Raw genomic sequence first — 21,321 nt, forward strand, 5'->3', positions numbered from 1 at the left:
CACATACACCTGTGTACTACAGCATCTCACTTTGGAGGAGTGGTGAGGATGTTGTTCGACACATCAGCTCTGTCTAGTCTAGGATCACCAGGATGTCTGGGACATGTAGATGCATTGAGAGCTCAGTGCAGTCGCAAGAACAGAGTAGGGACCAGCGCGTTATTAAGTAACGCGTTACAGTAACTACGTTATTATTGTGGTAACGAGCACGGTAACTAGTTATTATGCCAAAACCAGGAACGCGTTACTCGTTACTGGGATTTAGATAGGCTCGTTACTCATTACTGGGATTTAGATAGGCTCCTTACTCGTTACTTCGTGTGGTGGCATTGCAGAGCTTCCACAGATTCAGTAACATTAGCAAGTGGTGGAGGCCAGCAGGTGGATGAAGGAAGGGGAGGCAGGAGGAGCAGAGACCCGAGGCGGCCGCCGGTCCAAGTATCAGGTGAACTGAACTTCAGGTAAGAAGTTATGACCTGCAGTCCATCTGGGTCAGATATGAACCAAGTTTAGGTGGAGTTTATTTTCGTTGTGCTGACTTTTTTCATACTGTGTACTAGCTAGCATGACGGAGTTTCTATACTGCTGGGTGGGTGCTATGATGTTACTGATGTTGAACTTTATTTTTGTTCATTTTGTTCTTTCACTGAGCGGCAGGAGAAACGGCCCTGAAATGCCACAGCGAGACCTCCTCCACAACCAGATCCCCGAGGCTAGCTGATGAAGGAATAGCTGTTCGGGGACAGTTCAATGAGGGACGACTAGTCCAAGTCCCGCTGCCAGGTCTCAGGCAGAAATAAGAAGTCCAGTTTTTTAGAAGATATAAAATCGTTAAGCACGAATGATTTATTAGTCAATGAGCGGGCATTAAAAAGCGCCATGTTCAGCGGGGTGGAAGCATCATTTTTAGCAGAGGCTCGAGTCAAAGGACGTAAATACTCGGGGTTTGAGCCTTCACGCTCGTAGATTCCACTCACCGAGGGGATGAAAAACCAGTCAGCAGGAGAGTCTGGATGAACCGTCCTGAGGCAGCACGGTCTCAGAGAGCCGGGCCCTGCGTATCCAAGCAGGGACGTGGAAAACAAATTCCCCTCCACGGAGCTGTTCTGAGCAAATATAACAAAGCACGCTCGACATCGCTTTCCAGTCCGCCGCCAGAAAAGCCTAAGCTTCACCTGGATGTCAATGGCAGTCAGGAACCAGTTGATCAAATCCATAATTCCTCTTTTAGGTTTTAGAGAACAGACTGTGAGATTCTTCCAGGGTAGAGGGAGAGAAGTAGACAAGACTAGACAGAGGCTACGTCCACACTGATGCGTTTTCGTTTGAACGCGCATCGTTTTCTCTCCGTTTTGGCCTCCCGTCCACACTGAGACGGTGTTTTTCCCAAGGAAAATGCAGTGATTTGAAAACGCTCTCGAAAACGCATACATTTCAAAACGGAGCTGCCCCGTCACAGTGTGGACACTCGAAAACGCAGACTTTCTAAAACGATGACGCATTTTAGTCATGTGATGCAGTCATGTGACCAATTAAACAAAGACAGCGGAGGGCGTTATACAGCAGCTGTTTTGTTTGCTCAATTTTGAGAGCCCTGAAAAAGATTAACATCAGTTTGTACATGCTCCATGCTCCTTTTGTGCAGGACTGGAACGTAAGCGTTTTCAGCTGTTTCAATGTGGATGCACAACTCCGTGAGAACAACTGAAAACACTAGCGTGGACACAGAGCGTTTTCAGATGAAAACACAGCTTTCAAATCTATCCGGGCTGGTGTGGATGGAGCCAAAGACATGAGAAAGCCAAGCAGGAAAGATAAGGGAAGGGAGAGGGAGAAAGTGCGACCGCCCTCGTCAAGAGCCAGAGACGAAGTTGAGGTGGTTCAGGCATCTCATAAGGATGCATCCTGGGTGAGGTGTTCCGGGCATGTCCTACCGGGAGGAGGCCCCGGGGCAGACCCAGGACACGCTGGAGAGATTATATCTGGGCCTGGGAACGCCTTGGTGTTCCCCCGGATAAGCTGGAGGAGATGGCTGGGGAGAGGGAGGTCTGGGCTTCTCTGCTTGGGCTGCTGCCCCCACGAGGCGGCCCCGGATCAGAAGAAGATGCATGGATGGATGATAAAAGGAAAAGGATAATCTTGTCACAAAATCCCAACACAAAGATGTCTCAGTAGCTCTCTGTGGAGATCACACAGTGTCAACCGCTGATGACGAGATGCTGGGAGGAAGATGAGTGGTGCAGCTGGAAACCTGTGGTTTTAACTAGCGCCTATACACAGACACACACTGAATGTCACTGTTCACTGTGTGTGAATTTGTGGTCAGAAACCGCTGGCATCCTCTCGACTATTTTCAGGACTGGTTGTCATGGGAACAGGATTGATATAAAAGTCACCAGGTTGTGGTGATTTTGCATGTGTGCGTGCGTGTGGACGGCAAACACACACTCCTACATTATGGGCCTGATGTCATCTCACTGCTTCAACACGATGGCGGTGCGGCGGGCAGACGATGACATCACAGAGGTCGTGTCAGAGAGAAGGAGGAATTCAGCGCGTTTGTTTCTTTATCAGTGGATACTGGGTGTAGTTCACTGGTTTGTTGGGCACGCTGTAGCGTGCTGTACTCTGTCATCCACCCGTCGACCATCTGTCAGCCTCCATGCATGATGACTCACACACACACATGCAGATTATGGAAATACAGGCTAATATTAGCTCTCCATATGAGCGTCCACAGGGCGATGATGAAGCAGCATCTTCTTCCTCCAGTCGCTCTGTTTGTCCTGCAGGTTTTAAACTGAGACGTGTCAGTGAAACCCAAGCAGTCGGTGAGGAGGCATCACAAACACAAAACATCTGAACAACGCGTCACGTTTGTGTTCTGAAAACACACGAAGCCGTCTCCATTGATTATCGAATGAGTCTGTGTGGCGCTCTTTACTTTGACAGTTATAAAGAAGGAAACGATCGACCGTGTCGACACAGCGAGTGAAAGCTGAAGAACTGAACAGGAGCTCATCATTAAAGCGCCGCCAGCTGCTAACAGCAACACCAACAACCGATCCGGTGCAGTGTTAGTTTAATATTAATCTGCTGTCCTCGATTGGGTTTTTATTTATTTATGGCCACATGTCAAAGTCCACCCTTCATTTTAATCAGGAACACCTTTCATCTCATTTATATCTGCAGACGTTGTGGGTATAATGGGAACGTGTGGTTGCTTTTAGGGAACATGTTGAATAGTTTCACTGCTGCTGATGATGAAGGGAGCTCGTCTGTAGGAGGACGGTTCTCCCTCTGACTTTGTGACGTGCTTCATTTGAAGGTAGCACGATGTTTATGCTTTTTAACTCCAAGAGGCTCCTTCAGTCTTAAAAGCTCATGGGGACCTACGTCCACAGTAAACCACCATCACTCAACAGAACCGGTGACACCAAATATAAGTCACCTATCATTTTTGAGGTCCCTGGGCAGGTGATTCAGCTGCCGCTCGTACCTTGACCTTAACGACTCACATGACAACAGACCGGGCCAATGACTCGACAAAGAGTCCGCCATCAGCCCTTAGACCCAGAGAAGCCTGTTGGATGAGAGGGAAGTACTTACACCCTGAGAGCGAGGGCTCCTGCATCTGGATCCCAGCTGCAACATTTAAGCAAAATCAAGCCAAAGAAAGAGAAGGAAATCAGTTTAGGTCCAATAGTTTTATTTCTTTACAAAACGAGAGCGCAGACTCGTGAAGAGCTCAGACAGAAGGCAGAAAGATTAGTCTACACTTCACTTTAGTCACAACAACTTTCAGCCACGTAGAAAATATAGAGGAGCTCTGTTCACGCACTGAAACACACCATCGGCACGTCACCTGCACCGTAAAAAAATAAGAGCAGATAAAAACACAGCTGAGAGACAAAAGTTTAAGCTTCACTGTGCTGCGCGGTCAAAGACGCAGAAACGTCTTTGTGTCATTTGTGTTTTCCTTACACTGAAACGGGAAATGTTTTATTTTGAAAATCATGTACCATTAAATGAAAACTACATAGCGAAGCATTCAATCACACCGCCCTGCATTAAGTAATCAGATTTCTGCTGTTTTCATTGACATCACCAGATTCAGTAACGCTGAGGTCAAAATGACCCAAAATATTCATTTTTCTCACAAAATGAACAAAAGAACGGTTAAAGAAACATGCGCTCGTTCTTTTTATTTATTAAGTTACTGTGAGCAGTGACAGTTTCTAACTTCGTGTTTGTAGTAGGTATGACTGTGCAAAGACAATAAAGAGTTATCTTCACGAAAATGCAAACAGTTTTGATCAGAAATTTGTGTCGGTTGTGTTTCAGCTCCTCCCACCGTACGGTGACACAACCCCCACCCATCTGCATCGTACTCACAACCCCTTGCACCCTAAAGACCATCAACATCAACACGACCGCCGTCACCAAAGAGCGTTTCAGGAGCCTCACCCCAGAAACTGACTGCCAACCTTAGACGGAGTCATTTAACTCAGGCAGGAAGACTTTAAGAAGGTGGGTCTTCAGAGGCCTCGTCGCCTGACTGCTATAACCCCATCAGACTACGCTCTCTGAGCGAAAATTGGATAACATCTTGGAGAAGCTCACGGCTCTCCAACGGGAGATTGAGAGGCCAGTGGCGGACATTTAGATCAACTGTGAAATTGACACGCAGTTGTTCACACTAAAGGAAACCACCATCATTTCATGCGGCTACCATATCGGCGCCAGCTGTGGTCTCAAGGCTGGAGCTGAACATAACAAATTCTCACCCTGATAACAGACGTGTTCAGGCTGTTCCTTCCCATCCTACGTACCCCCCATCCTGGATTCAAACGCCTTCGAACGCTTATCCGCGGCTACTACCGCTCACCTCTCACCCTCTTACCCACCCTCGCTGCTTCTCATGTGTTTATGGTGTTGTGTTGTGGAGATGGTTAGGGTTGCTGACCATTATGAGTAGAGGTCTTTTTCCCCCATTGTCAGGAACCACTTCCCCTCACCATAACCACCAACAGTCACTGATACGTGATTTAGTTTTGGACCCGTATCCAGAAGCAGCCGTCACCAAAGAAACTCTCCCTCCGTACCACAGTCCTCCACACGCCTGTCAAACCGATGGTCCGGTCACCCAGTGTCACGTCACAGTGACAAAGTAAACCTTTCCCCCAAATCTCTGATGTTTTGTTGCTGTGTGGATGGAGGGAAGCACCCACAGATCCAACGAAACACCGAGCTCATGTTCACAGCTGCCAAAATGTGATGGAGCTTTGTTTGAAATCAGCGAACCTCAGGCGAGCGAACGGTGTCAGATTCATACAGCAGGTTTCTGCACGTGTGTGTGTGTGTTTTTAACTCTGGTAAATTGTTCCTTTTCCCAGTTTTCATGTCCCAACATGTAAAAACAGCAGAAATGATTTTCAGACTCGTTTGTTTCCGAGTGCAGAGAGAACAAAAGCAGCTCACGTGTCCATGAAGCGCCAAGTTTTTATCAAAACTAAGAACTTTGCATTAATAAAACACAACATTCATGTCCAGACTGAGAAACAATCACCTGTTTGTTGGACTTTAAAAGGTTCACGCTGTCACCAGGTGAAGGAACACTGCAGAGAGAAGGACACGTGATTCGTACATCTACACGCCAGCGATCGCTCAGCTGTTTCTGTGACACGTTGTCAAAGCCACGACACAGAGCATAGAAAACATCATTTTTTGTGAAAGATTTAAAAACTGCATTTAAAAGGAGAGACTTCACAGTTTCAGGGCATTTCCACAGGAGCTGCATAAAGGGAAAATCCACCAGTGCTTCCGTGTGGGTCCTTAGGCCACTCTACAGTGGGTCCGTCCCACTGTGGTGGTTCAGTGGTTTGTGTTTCTGTTTAACGCTCCTGCCTCTTTGGCACAAGTCGTGTTTTTTCCTCTCTGTGGTTGTTTCACTCAAACTCTCACAGTGACAACCATTCACCACCTCTGGACCTCGTCACGTTCTTCACGTTACGAGAAGGTGCTGCAGAAATTCACCGGCTCTAACTGGTTAAAATGAACTATATGTATGCATCACTTATATAGTTCAGCAGCCCCGTCAGCTTCCACCAGTATGAGGTTGAAGTCCTCAACAGTTTCCTCTGAAACGCAGCGAGGAGCCGCTCACAGGAGCACCACGATCCACACACCGAGTTTTGGGGATGGTTTGAACATAATGGCGGTCTGCTACCGAGAGTCCGCCAGGTGGCCGCAACAACAAACATCTCTGATTGTTGTAATTAAGCGTCCAGTGGGTGGGAAAGGCGAGCCAGGTGCTGGGCGGCTGTTCATGGGCTGTCCTCCTGGAGGAACCTAACAAAGCTAACCCAACTAAGTAACACGAGCAGGTTCTATTTGTGCATTTGCAGACGTTTTTCTGTTGCTACACGGCTCTAATGTGAGTGAGCAACGATGCTTTCACTTCTCTCACTCAGGTTAAGGAGTCGAGCGAGTTCTTGTGTCATCGCTTCATCGCTGGATTGGTGCATCCTACATATAACCTGTAAGACATTCGTATGACTGCAGCATACATGTTCTGATCGGACGCGCAGTAATACTGTGAATATTACTCGACTTAATCCAGCAGAACTAAGAATCTGAAATTCAGGTTGATCATCGTTCTGATGCTGCAAAGCTGAACCGACACGCTTTGCAAATGTACGACTAGAAATGTGTATTTTCACAATATCTGAGTGGTTTTCTGTCTCTTTGCAGCTTTTTTGTCTGTTTCTGGTCATTTCACGTCACTCCCACAGTCAGTGGACTTCTTTTTGCCCCCCTCCCAGTGCTCAGTGCACCCACCCAGGACTCTGGGTGGATTTTCCCTTTAAATACAGCATGAACAAACTAAGAGTTTGGGTGAAGCAGCAGCTCGAGGGCAAAGATGAGCTCAGACGTCGCTGCTTTCCCAAAGTCTGAAACACAGAAAGAAAGACACGACAGTAGAACAGACGTCCCGACTCCCTTAAAGGGTAAAAAACAGCAGCGACAGAGCTGCTGGAGTTTCTAATCCTATGTAAACAGACTTGGTGTAAGGCAAGGAGGAAGAGGAGGATACAGTTAGAGAGAGACGAGGGAGAGGAGGAGGAAGAGCAGATGGTTGAAAACGATTAAAGGGCTCAGACAGTCAGACGAGTTCGTTTCGACCAAATAAAGAAAACCAACGGCTCTGCTAAAGTACGGAGGCTCAGGGGCGCCATTTGCAGTCCATCATCAGTGTTTTTAAACTGGAATTTATTTTCCTTTGTTACACAGGAAAATCCTGCTTTGAATAATTATTTCCTAGAAGTGGATCATCACAAAGTTTAACATGTTTTTATTGTGTAAAATCAACACACAATGTTTAGATCAATAATTCAAGGTTTTTGTGACTTTACGTTACAAAAATGCAAAATGCATGTTTCATTTGAAAGCTGTTGAATTTTTTATTAAAACATTAAAAAAGAAAAAACTGGCTCACTCAGTTTATGACTGAAGCTGTGATTCTATATGAAACATAAATCTTATTTATAAAGCAAAGTTTCGTCTATGATTAAGAAATATGAGACTTTCTGATATAAAAATACAGTTTTGAGGAAACGTGCTTTAATGTTATGCTGGAACATTTATTAACACAACGACACACTGTAAAGACAACGGCACAAAACAGATTAGCTGTTCATCAGCTGTAAGTTTGATCAGTTTCAGAGCGAAGCCGCGCACACTGAGATTTTACTTTGAAGGTTTTCATAAAAAGGAAGAACAAACTACATCTGGATCATTTTGTTTGTCAGGGTTACAAAAATAAAAGCTTCCTTCCTGTAACAGGATGTCACGTTTCAGTCATTTATTTTGAAGGTTTATCAGATTGTGGATAAATAGGTCGTGTCCAAATTCATGGGCTGCATCCTCCTGAGGCCGCATTTGTAGGCCGTCACAGCGACGTGCCGAAGGCTGTCCAAATTCGTAGACTCCTCCGAATGCAGCCGACAAATGCGTCCTCCTTTTCCCCGAATTTGAAGGATGGGTCGGGTGTGTCCTTCGTGACCTACCATATCCCAGAATTCATAGCGTGGCCCAGCCAAACTCTAGTTTCCAACAATGGCGGCCGCTACTAAGTTTTAAAATCACTCTTATTAATCTTTCTGGGTCACAAAATAAACTTTTAACATATTTTCAGGCGAGAAAGTAGTTGTGTAAACATCAAATATCTGCTCGGTTTATCAAGATATCGCATATTTGCAAAAGTGCTTCGATGTTTTCGGAGACGTCTGCTACCCACCAGCTCGACAGCTAGCCGGGAGCTCGAGGGTTACTGATGCGGCCGAGAATGGCACAACTCCTGGCACATCATTTTCAGATCACCGCGGAGTTTCGCTGCTCGGGTTAAACATGATATGTAAGTCACTTAGACAACCTAAAAATGTTATTGTTGGGCTTTTTTCAGTGTTTTATTTGTTCGTGAGTAAATCGGTTTGGCTGAGATTAAAGTTCTTAGATTAGATTAGATAAAACTTTATTAATCCCCCGGGTGGGTTCCTCTGGGATTTTCACACAGCTGACTAAACGTCAAACAGAAAACTGATTAAACAGAAGTGTGAGACGGTCGAGAGTTTACTCCAGTGTCCTGTTATATTTTAGATAGCAAGGAGCAGACGGCTGAGTTTATTGAACTCCACCGAGACAGCGGCGACGCTAATCTGAAGGCGAGACCGTCACATTCCACAGCCGTTTACTTCCGGCCTACCCGACCTTCTGAGGACCCGGCCCACGTAGACTCAGGGGGATGCAGCCCATGAATTTGGACACGACCATAGTGAACTGGATACTTTGGCCCACCGTCAGCTCATCACTCTTCCTGTATTTGGCTCTCAGGTTCGGCTGCACGAATGACGACACTTCCTGCCTGCTGTGTTTATCCACGGAGGCTTAATGAACGTCTCACTGCCTCCCTCGTCTCTGACTCTCGCTGCTCTCCCTGGACTCAGCCACAGGGTCTTTGTCGTGTCTACATTAAAACGAAAGGAGGGAATAAGGGTAATAACTGAAGCCATCAGTGTAATCCTGGGAGTTTAGCTGCTGTTTGAGCTCCACCTGCGGACGGAGAGCTGCAGGGAAAACGAGCTGGCTTCACTCCCATTTAGCAAATAAGACATAAACTGCACAGGATTACCTCGGCTGTGCAAATGGCTCCACATTTGTGAGGAAACGAGCCTGAGTAGGACAGCCCCCCCTCAGACTGCATATCACTCGTGTTTGGAGCCTCTGGTACTCCACACATCACTGCATAATAATGTGGAGCCACTCAGAGAGCACACAAATCCCCACGGACAGAACAAAAACAAAGTGTGTCCACATCTTTGTCCCCACAGTGCAGGTGTACGAGACTGCGTGCGTGCACACCTGTCCACAGCTTTAAAGCACATCTGCACAGGTGTGCAGCAGCTGACAGTAGCGTCATGAGAGTCTGAGACAGAGCCACTTACTCACACTTCTTTTACTCCGTTATCGCAGTTTTTCTTCTTTATAAGCTTTAGCAACATGTGCTTCACCTGCAAACTGACAGATGGAGGCAGGAGGGGGACAGACCGGAGGGGTGGAGCTTAGTTTGGCAGTGAGTCGCTGTGTGTGTTACAGGAAGTGCACGTGCACAGACTGTATATGATATATTGTCACAGGTGTGCCTCGTGACAGGCAGCCGGGACATTTTGTGAGACTGTGCGAAGAAAAGCAGAGATTAGAAAAGTGTTTGTGAACTATTTGGAGTAATATACTCAGTAATGCACTCGTTTACTGCTGAGTGTGTGTTCTTACATGTGTTGAGTGTGACATACAGTGACCTGTAAACTCTACGGAGACACAGAGAGTATGATTATTATTATTGAAAGTAGTGTGAAAGAAAAGGACTCATGGAGGTCACGGTAAAAGAAGGACTTCCTGTTAAACAAACGACAGCAGGAAAGTCTCCAGCGTCCCTGTGAGGAAAACGTTTGAAGCCTCAAACAGGAAACGGGTTTGTTTGTCGTCACGTTGGTGTTTCGCTGTTTGAGTCGCGATACAGATGAATATATGACCTGAGTCATAATTCATATTTGAATTATAACAATAATATTAATGTTACATAGTAAAAAAGCCCAAGTTTAACCTATCAGATCAGATTTTCTTCAGATAATACATGTTTATGCTAAATTTAAAAACAATCTGGGAATTTTAAGTTGATCAAATTATGAAAATCTGCTGAAATGTAGGACTGAAGTCATTCTTTCATTTTTAACTATAAAAATCGAACATTTCAGGACCAGAGTGCTGAAGCCCATATTGAATTTTTATTTATTTTAAATGGAGTCTGAAGCCCGTTTGGAGCTGTTGGACACGGACGTGTCCATGACAGTCAGCGTGACTGGAGCAGCAGAGCGAACGAACTCTTCAGTGATGCTCACTCATGTGCTGAAGAAATCAAAACTGCTGTCTGTGATGTGACGGAGGGCTTTGCTGGGACTGGAGCGAGCCCCAAAACTTTAAAAATGAACGAAAAAGAAAATCCAAAGATCTCAGATCCACGACCCCGCTGTGCTTTGATGAGAAGAGGCCTCCCTCTGCTGCACAGGGACAACAATCACCCGTTTCGCTTTCTGCCGATGGCTTCTCCTTCAGGGTATCCCCGGCAGCAGCGCCCCCCCAAAGTGCCTCAGAGACTTTTAGAGTTTCACAGAAAGAAAGAGGGAGGAATACTGGGAGGCAGATCCACGGAGGCACAGGAAACGGGTCGGGAAACCCCGTAAGTCCCAGTCTGAGGATCACAAACATCTTCAGGGACGCCGGACTGCTCACTGTGTTGGAGTTGGCAGTCGATGCCGTCTGTTTCGCGTTGCCATCCACACCTCAGCTGACCTGCATGATGAAAACCCGGAGAGGGGAGGCCTTTCATTTTCACCGGCTTCAAACTGTTTGTCTGCTCGAGGGGATTTTTCAGCTCACAGGTTTGACAGGAGACCTCCAACCACGAGGAAGCCCTTTACAGCAGAGCTTCTGCAGGCGGCCCGAGGAAAAAGCAAAAACACATCAGTGCAGAGCTGCTGCTGTGGGAAGAGGTCTCCTCCACAGCTGTTCTCTCTGCTCCCATCAAACTTCAGGAAAAGCTGCACCGAACATTTAGTGCAGCAACGGAAATTAAAGAAACGCTTATTTTCTCTCATTACAGCAGGATGAGCCTCGAAGTCCCTCAGGTACTAAAGCTGCTCCAAAGCAGCAGGTCAGGAGAGCAGCGCTGCGACGCACGACAAGGTCGTCCATAAGTGTGTCACCAGGTCTGCTTCTGATAAGAAACCATTAAATCCATTAAGTCCTCCAGTTTTGAGATTAGCAGACTGTCGTGTAGCAGAACTTTGATTCTCTGCCTGAAAACAGGCTGGAACACGTTTATGGAGAGGAAATGGAGACACGGTCGTGCTTCCAGAAACAAAAACAAAAAGCACAACAGACAAAAACTCAAAGTCTTTAAAGGGTTAACCTTCGAGGACAGTGGGCTTCCCCTAACATGACTTCCTTCTTGCCTCGATGGTTTCAGCCACTTTATGGAAAGTCTGCATCTCCAAACAGACGCAGAGTTTGATGGATTCAGGTTCATTAGCACACTAAACTGATCATATAGAAGAATTTACAGCAGTTATTTCTCATCCTGTGTTTTAGATGGGAGACTTTTCTTCATCCCACTTGGCAGTGTGGTAAAGTGTTTGGCAGAGTGTCTGAACTGAGATTTAACAGTGAACCATGATCTGCTGCGATTGGAAGGCAGACAGAACATTCATGCTTCCAGCACAAGAACCTAAACCTGCTATATTTACTGAAATATTCATGTGACCAGGTGATCTAACATGTTGGATTAAACCCATTCATCATATTTGGAACTGAATGTAATCACCACACCTTCCACACGGGAACATTTGACCCAGGTGTTCTGGCAGTAAAGTGTCTCAAATATACAAACTTTTTATGAGACTGGCTGAACCCAAACTGCCGTCACGGCCCTGGATGGGTCACGATGACCTGCTGACTGTTCAGATGTTCACAGGTTAAGCTGTGGTGTGCTCTGGCAGAGGGGAGCACGGTCATCGTTCAGTGTGATCGCTAACTGAACCTGTTAAAGTCCATAAAAATGAGTCCGTGTCAGCACTTCCAGAAACGTCGCAATGAAGCACATTTTCTGCGCTCCTCTGGGATGGCTGATGGTGTGAGAGCAGTCTTCATCATTCCGGTTCTTCTTTCCTGTGATTGGATACAGAGATTGAGGTCAGACCCACCTGTGGATGTGATCTCAGCGCCGGCTGTGGCGGACAGTCGGCTTCGGGCCAGACTGGTGAAACAGCAGCTGAGGGTCGTTTGTTTTCTGTGTTTTGGCTGCAGACATCACTGGTTACTAAGCAACAGCCCGGCAGGAGGACGATGGAGAGATGTTGGAAACATCTCGGCTCTGCAGACTCATCAGCAGAGCCTCCTCCTCCAAATAAGGCTGCGCGTCCTCAGTGAGCTTCAGCAGCTGTCAGAGTAAGTTCTTTGAGTCTGAGTCAATAAAAGTTCAGAAAGAGAACAAAAAGTAAAAGAAAAACCAAAAAGACTGTCTTCTCCATGAGAGACGGCAGCCCTGACACGCTGCCCGGCAGGCAGCTCGCTGCTTGTAGAAATCCGTCACCTGTAACACTCGGAGCGCAGGGATTTCTAAACGTTGGTGGCTTCTGAGCAAAAATGGCACCTGCACATCTCAAACCAATCAGAACTCCAAACGTGCAAATTGATCTGCATGAGCTGTTTGTTCATATCTGAGGACTTTGCATGTCTTCAATACTTTCACACATTTCCAATTACACTGATTGATTTGAGACAAATGCAGATTTTTACCCAGATGTGCTGCCTGCCGGGCAGACTGAGGCGACAATCAGACCGGAAGCTATAGAAACACAGAGCGCACGTTTCCTTTTCCCACCTGCCACACTTCATATATAACAACAACGCCTCAGCAGTACCAGGTAAGAGGCCTAACATCAGACTAAAGTGGCTGTGGAAGCAAACCACAGCTGCTCACATCATCAAAGTTATTCAGCGATTTGGAAAGTCGTGTTTTTATTAAACTTGGAGCTCGCCTTTTCTGCTCGAACTTTTCACCAACTTTCTGTAGAATAAATAAACTTTATACACCAACAAAGTGTCACAGAGGCATATTTAACCCTGTGGCCTGTCGTCTGGTTTCTCTCCGCCTTGTGGGAAAATGTGCACCTGTGTTTGTGCTTCACCTTCTTAGCGTGATTGTCGCCTCAGTTTAACTGTCGTTTGTCAGGGTTGCTGCCTCTCAGGCTGCCTGTCAGGAAATCCGATAATCAAAGGTGTCCTTCTCCATGTAGTCGGTCCAGGTGGAGGAGGGCATGCTCCGATACGGGTCCAGGAGGATACGGAAACAACGGACGATCAGGAGGCCCAAGAAGATGAAGAGGATGAGGACGAAAATGAAGGCCGCCCTTTGCTCGAGTGTGAGGAAGGCGGCTGAAGCTGAGGACGAAGACGATGAGGAGAAGTCTGATTCCGAAGCAGAGAAGGTGCTGCTGTAGAGGTCGTCTGCCATGTTGGGGTGAGAAATGTTTGGTGGCTTCAGAAGCTGATTCTCCTTCTCGGTCCAGAGGAGATGATCATCTTTGAGTCACGAGGTCAGCGTCTGAAATGCCTGCAGAGACAAACAGCAGAAACAGGAATGTGAAGAACACTAACCTCTTATTATTCTACCCTGCAGCTTCAGAGAGAAGGTTAAGTTACAACGACAATAACCAACGACGTCGACGACACCGGGCTGTGCACTGAAACACAGCATCATCTGCATAGCTGCAGAAATGACCTGAAATCCTAAAACAGGAGCAAGAATGAACCCTGCAGCTCGCCGCGTACACAGAAAGGGTCAGTAACATTCATTGGTGCTTTCTGGGAGCATGTGCGTTGTGATGCTTTGTAACCTGCGATGGACAGTGGAGGGTTTGCTGATGGTGCACAGCTAAACTTTCTCCTCCTTCCCTCTTTAATATTTCACCGCTGCCCGTCTCCTCCTTCATTCTCATTCAGTTCAGCTTCACTTTCTGAACTTCTGCAGGAAAAGAAAGCGAGGTGTGGACTTTTTGAGAACATGGAATCAGTCCTTTAAAGCTGATTTCCATCATGTGGATGCTATTTACAGTTTTATTAGAGGCCACGTTGAGCTGATTCATCACTGTGGAGGTGAAAGCACACACAGCAGCATGCTCTGCTTTATAATGCAGGAGTCTCAGAGTCCCTGCAGGCTGCAGCTGTGGCTCTGAAAATGCGTGAAAACCTAAAATAAGTAATTAGATTTGATGGAGCAAATCATGCTGACCTGAGTGCCACTCTCACTCAGAGCACCATCAGCGTGAAGCCTTTGAACAGCCGTCACCGTAAAGATCAAAGGAATGTCGGAAAGTTCTGGACAAGTTTGAACTGGGTGGAGGTCAGAGCTCACTGTGCTGGTTCATAACGTAACGGCGAGCAGCCCGCGTGTTTCCTACACATGAAGTTCATGTGTCACAGTGCCACTCCACAGCTGAGTCGGGGGATCGGATGGTCGGGGTTTGAATCCACTGAACGGCTACCCCGAGGCAGGTACTGTCCCAACACACTGCTCCCTGGGATTGGTGGCTGCCCACTGCTTCACAGAGTGAATGGGTTAAACGCAGAGGACTGATTTCCCTGCAGGGATCAATAAGTATACATCAGATACGGTCCCGTTAACCACAGACTAACCAGAGACGCTTATTCTCTGCTGAGAGCTCAGAACAAAGCTTGGGAGATGCTGCAGCTCATAGTCCAAGCGAGGAAGAAGCTGTCACGGGGTCAGGGCTCTGGCAGGGCTTTCAACGCCTCACTGACTACAAGCCCCTCCCCTGCCGCTCTCTACCAGATAAACTGAAGAACTTCTATGCGTGGTTTGAGATTAACAACACCACCCGGGCACACACGCTTCCACTGCCACCGGGACACCTGAGAGGAGAAAGGCCAGCATCAACCCAGACACGGCGGCAGGACCAGATAAGATTCCTGAGCTTTAAAGACACTTCAGCACATCAGGCAGCCGTGCCACGACTCAAGAGCACCATCAAAACTCCAGTGTCAAAGAAAGCAAACCCAGTTCGGCCCGTGGCCCTCACACCAGTTGTGAGCTAATGCTTTGAGCGGCTGCTTTTGAAGCACATCAGGCAGTCGTGCTGATGCAGCTTGACAGAGATGGTGACCGATTTCAGGAGGCCAGGCGAACATCATGACACTGACCTCACCATAGATGGTGCTGCTGTGGAGAGGGTCAGCAGTGTTCCTGGGTGGGCACCTAGCTGACGGCCCATCCTTCTCCACCAGCACACCAGCATCAAAAAGGCACAAAGCATCTCCAGCCCCTCAGGAGACTCAGGACCCCCGACACCTCGCCCCACAGAAAACATCCTGACGCTAAGCTTCACAGCTGGTTTGGCAGCTGGAACAACAGGCTTGTTAGGACTGCCAGTAGGATAGCTGGAGTCCCTCTCCCATCCCTGGAAGCAGTCTCCATCATCAGAGACCCCCCCCCCCCCCCCCCCCCCCCCCACCACCATGGCCTGTTCTCCCTCCTGCCATCTGGTGACAAGTAGAGCAGCTGCAGGAGCATCAGGATGCTGGAGGGGTTCTTCACACAAGCTGTGAGGCTGATACAGGATTGTGATACCCCCCCCCCCCAATCCATGCAGCCACACTGTAAGACCCACAAACAGACTGTGACCCCCCCCCCCCCCCCCCCCCCCCCCCATATACACACAGAGAAACAACACACTCCTCACACACTCAGCCTCTGTGTGAGGACTGCTGTAGCTGAATGAGTGTGACTGCTTACACCTGAGTTTGCTCTTTTTATCCTTATTTTAGGTATTTGTTATACTGATTATTGATTATTATAGACACTGGTGAGAAACAGTGTTTTTCTGTACACGCAGTAAATGTGGCTCATACAGTCTGAACATGAACCCGGAGCCAACATCCGATCGAATTGGACGTATTATTGATCAGAAAACGTCGTCAGAAACAGCAAACGTTTGAATCACAGAGTTTAATTTTTGTTGAGCAGCCCGAACACTTTGATTTTAAAGAGTGTGTGACACACACACGCACACACACGCACACACACACGGCGGTCCAGCTGTGAACGCTGAGGTCGGGTTACTTCCTGCAGATCAAACCTCTCTGCTGTGTCGTCTGTTGCGTAACATGTTTGCAGCCGCTCGAGTGAAGCAATGTGTTGGCGTGGAGAGAGTGGAGGAGTGGGAGTGGGCGAGAGAGGAGGATGCTGATCTGAGTGGGAGAAAGAGAGAGGAGCCTTCTAAGGATGAGCTGTTTGTGGACGCTCTGAAACCAGACGGTGATTCAGAGGAGAGCAGGAAATGACAGCACAGTAATTCAACAGGTAGCTAAACTGTTTATGACCCTGTTTCCTTTATTTTGACATATATTTAGTTGTTTTTCACTGGTGCAAACACCCTGGATGGCTGAAACGAAGCCAGTGTCATGTCCTATCAGCTGCAGCTCCTCCTTTGCTGATCAACTGATGAACTTGATTGATGGAAAGCTGTTTCTTGTTATTAGTCTGAAGGGAATCTGAAAACCCAACAGTGTCTGCAGTGATGTGTTCACAGCAGTGGCGTGTCCAGCGGGGTGGCCTGGGGGGGGCACAGGCCACCCCCCCAACCAGACTGGCCACCCCAGGTGCCACCCCGAAGCTAAAACAATAACATTCAATGAAATATCAAATGTATGATTATGTTTTCACAGTGAAGCTCAGATATCCGAGTGTAAGTGAATGCAGCATCGGCTTCTGCACTATGAGCATCATGTTAGCAAAGGAAGGAGAGCCAAGCACGAAAGAGGCACCGCAGAAAACTATTTGTCGGCGAAAGATTAACACCAGGGGTCCCAGTCCACGAGGGCCGGTGTCCCGGCAGGTTTTAGATGTGTCCTTGATCCATCACAGCTGATTTAAATGGATAAATTACTTTCTCGACTTGAAGTTCTCCAGAGGCCTGGGAATGAACTAATCATGTGATTCAGGTGTGTTAACCCAGGGTGAGATCTAAAACCTGCAGGGACACTGGCCCTCATGGACTGGGATCGGGGACCCTTGATTAACAGGTTAACATAGCTGGACTGGCCATCAGCCCACCGGTGATTTGCCCAGTGGGCTGATGACTTATTTATTTATTTATTTTTGTAATGGCACGAACAATGAGAGGTGGTGGATTGGCCAGATGCTGGCTGATGTGTAAAAATAACTCAGCTGTTTGGTGGTGGCTGTGGTGGAGCTGCCACAGAGGCCAGCAGGTGGATGAGGGAAGGGGAGGCAGGAGGAGCAGAGCCCCGAGGCGGCCGCCCGGTCCGAGAGTGTCAGGTGAACCGAACTTCAGGTAAGAAGTTATGACCTGCAGTCTCTCTGGGTCAGATATGAACCAAGTTTAGGTGGAGTTTATTTTCGTTATGCTGACTTTTCCGTACTGCTACTAGCTAGCATGACGGAGTTTCTATACAGCTGGGTGGTGCTATGATGTTACTGATGTTGAACTTTATTTTGTTCATAAGGTTCGTTAGCAGAGTTGCCAACCGTCCCGTAAAAAACGGAATCGTCTCACATTCAGAGAAAATATTACGCGTTTCATGTTGAGGTGAAAAGGAACAGTTTGTCCCGGACTTCAGCTACAATGAAAAAGACACAAAGCTGGAGTTACTCTGTGTCTTTGCTGCACAGCTGCCTCTTCTTCTCTCATTCTCTCCCCCTCCCTCTCCTGTTGCTACTTCAATCATGAAACTGATCAATGATCAGCTGATCGTCTCTCTTGTTTGTTTATCGCTCACTTTGCGCCAGAAACAGGAAACCAGCAGATGTTGCGCTAAACAACAGCAGCACGTTTAAGCTTGATCAGCTGTTGTTAGAATTTATTTAATATTAATTTCTAGTATCAGCTGATGTTTGCTGGAGCCACAGCTGTAAAGCTGCTGGTCATGATGTCGGTTTGGATATGTGGTGAGAGGGAAACATGAAGATGAAACCAGGAGATGTCCTTACTGAACCATCAGAGCTGAACAGGTGATGGAGAAACAGGTTTACCTTTTAGGTCACATGGATGAGTTGAAGTTATGAACTGTTTCTGAGAGACAAATAACACCAGGATCCTTTTCTAAGCAGCTGACAGCTGGTAACTGTGCAGGGGCGGGTCTAGCAAAGTGTTGCCAGGGGGGCATGTAGGGCATTAACAGGGAGAGGGGGGCACAAAGAAATACTTTACTTTCTAATTCTCATTTAAAATGTCTCGCTTTTAAAAAATAATTATCTGAAAGTTTTTATCTGATGTAAAATGTATAGAAATCATACATATACCAACAAGACTGTACATCACTGTCACAGCAGCGTTTGTTTTCAGTCAAAGTCTTTATGGCTTTAATACCTGGTGGGTCGGTCTGTAGTCAAAATGCCCGATTTTCTGTCCCAGTCCAGCCCTGTAGGTTAATACTGGCAGTGTCACGATGCCAGCTGACTGTATTTCATCATCAGCCAGTGTTGTTCTTGATCAATATTACCAAAGTTTACCATAAGGCAGCATAGAAAGTATTTACTTGCTTTCAGGTTTTATTCAAATGTTAGTCTTTTCAGTTGTTTCCCCACTTTTTTCCTGTTTCACAATCAAACACCAGTTTGTGAGAAGATGATCTTGTTTTTTTAACAGGCAGATAAAGTTTTGCATTGGCTAATTTGCCAATTGTATGTTAAAATTTTTTCGTATTTTAATATTAAAAAAAGTTTTTGCCCAAAACATATGTGTACTATATGTCAGTAAAAATACTATGCAAATATTGCTGTCCTTGACTGCTGAGTAAACACTGACAAAGCACTGATTGTATCTCTTGTACTTTATCAACGCAGTATCTAACAACTTTGCACCGTAGTGGTTAAAATCTCATTCTAATAAGAGTTAAAAGCGCATTCAGTTATTAGGTTAATAGTTTTATTGAATTATGGTTAACGGTTGGTAGAATTGTTTTTAACATTATCTGCCAATTACATCTGCCACCCTTCTCCAAATCTGTGCCCCTACCTGGCCCCCCCAACAAAAATTTTGTAGACACGCCACTGGTTCACAGGTGAGTCTGGTCCCATCGTTGTTATGCTCTCTGGGTCAGTCAAAGAGAGAAAAGAGCATCACATGACCTGTCTGCATCACCCTCAGCTTCCCTCTCAGGGTTCCTCAGCCTCAGCATCGATTCCTGGCTGAGGTCGTCAGCCTGGAGCCGCTCTGAAGGCCAGTTTGTTTGATGAGGTAAACAGGCTGCTGTTCGCATGCTGATCAGGGCCAACCTGAAACAGGGAAAACAAAGCTGCTTGCCCAGCTAACCACTGGAAACCAGAGCTTCTTGGAAAGAGTGGGGCAAAACCAAGGAAGTGAAAATGTCAGGAGTTTGGTCTCTTTCTAATATGTTTTTGTTTCAGGGTTTTCCATGTCGCTGGTTCCTGGTTTACATTTATATCAACCTTCTTCCTGTTCCTTTGGATTCTCGTCCTTCAGGTATGTGAGTCGGTCATTGGTTTGGTCACTTCCTGTCTCACTTTGGTGGTCTTCTGTCCCCTCTGCTGTCATTTCTAGTTTGAATTTGGTAAATCCTCTTTCTATGCTGTTTCCATCTAACAGGCTCAACAAGTCGTGCTCCGGGATTGAACCATCAACCTGCCCTACCACCTAAGCTACAGCCAGCTCTCCACATAATGGAGGGGCAGTCGTTGCCATTGTTTTGTGACCCGTCTCTGAAAATGTCACGGTTAGTGTTGTGTGGCAGGCAGGATGGGGACCCAAATGCAGGACTCGAGACGGAGGAATAAACTCAAACAGCAGCTTTACTGCTGGAAAACTCACATCAAACACACAAAACTAAACTAGAAACAAGAAACTCAAACTAGAAAATAAACCAGGGCCATGGAGGGAAACACAACACAATGAGGGTACGACAACGGACAGAGGACAACATAGGGTTTAAATCCACAAGCAGGACAACAACAGGAGGGGGAACAGCTGGGACTAATCAGACCTAACGACACGAGGGGACGCACATCTAGATACACAGAAACAGGAAACACACAGACTCAAACTCAAGACATGCAAGCTTAAAACAGGGAGCATGGGACACGGGACAAAGACTACACACAACACTGAGGAAGGAAGGACTCCACTATGAACTACAGGAAACCAAACGAACAACAATAATCAAATAATATAATTACAGAGTCAGAAACACAAACACAGCACACTCGGTACTGTGACAGGAAACGATTTGGAAAAGTTCAAAATCAAGAAGGAAAAATGAAAATGTTACAATTTTGGAAAACCATTCAATCCCACCCAAAACCACTGCTCTATGTATTCTGTTAAATAATGAGCCATCCATACTTTTATTTTGGAAGTTCGTGTTCTCTCCATCGCCGTACTTCCTGTTTCACACTAAGCTTTCTGTACTGAATTAATCAGCTCCTGGGCAGATACTTGGATCAATCTTCAATGTTTCCTCTGCTGTTTCACACATTTATAACAGCAAAGATTTGACAGCAGGTCAAACAACAGCAGCCTTGAAAAGCCAGCAGGGGGCGCTCCCTGAATCCAGACCCACACTCCAAACTGTTCCTGATTATAAAAGCAGGAACGAGTCAACAACACACAGACAGCAACATCTAGAAGAAAAGTAATTAAAACTCCACCTTTAACAGCAGTGTTTCCTGCTGCCAGTCCAGCCTCTGAACAACAACCACACCTGGATTATTCATGACACATCTGCACTGCAGGTACAGCACACAGGAAGTCTGCACTGCCCCTTCATGGCGGTCAGTCTTTAGTGAAACACGGGTGGCGGCAGCATCGTCCTCCAACCAGGCTCAGGATGAGCATGAAGATGTTTTTAGAGGAAAATCCAAAGATGAAGTGTAAACACCACAGAAGAAGCCTGGACACAGAGCTCTACTGACCGACAGGTATGAATGGTGCCTGGCTCAGAACATGGACAATAATACATGCACATATGTTTAATATAGATATATAAAGAGTGTACCACCCCTGCGGGCGGTCTGTCCTTCCAGCTCGGGTCCTCTACCAGAGGACTGGGAGCTTGAGGGTCCTGCACAGTATCTTAGCTGTTCCTGGGACTGCGCTGTTCTGGACAGAGATCTCTGATGTTGTTCCTGAGATCTGCTGGAGCCACTCG

At 46.7% G+C, this 21,321-nt stretch overlaps 1 long non-coding RNA gene across 1 annotated transcript in view; it reads right to left on the reverse strand.

The window, feature by feature from the left end:
- Nucleotides 1-3,692: 3,692 nt before the first annotated feature.
- The window catches only part of LOC146548450 (uncharacterized), a 38,969-nt gene continuing 21,340 nt past the window's right edge, over nucleotides 3,693-21,321 (reverse strand). Inside the window, exon 2 of the long non-coding RNA XR_014890432.1 lies at nucleotides 3,693-13,729. This is a non-coding gene — a long non-coding RNA (uncharacterized LOC146548450). The remainder of the gene's footprint in view (nucleotides 13,730-21,321) is intronic.

This window comes from Mchenga conophoros, linkage group LG22 (assembly GCF_057382185.1).
Source record: "Mchenga conophoros isolate Kocher_MC1m ecotype Shallow Benthic linkage group LG22, M_conophoros_male_GT1.1, whole genome shotgun sequence".
Taxonomy (NCBI): Eukaryota; Metazoa; Chordata; class Actinopteri; order Cichliformes; family Cichlidae; genus Mchenga; species Mchenga conophoros.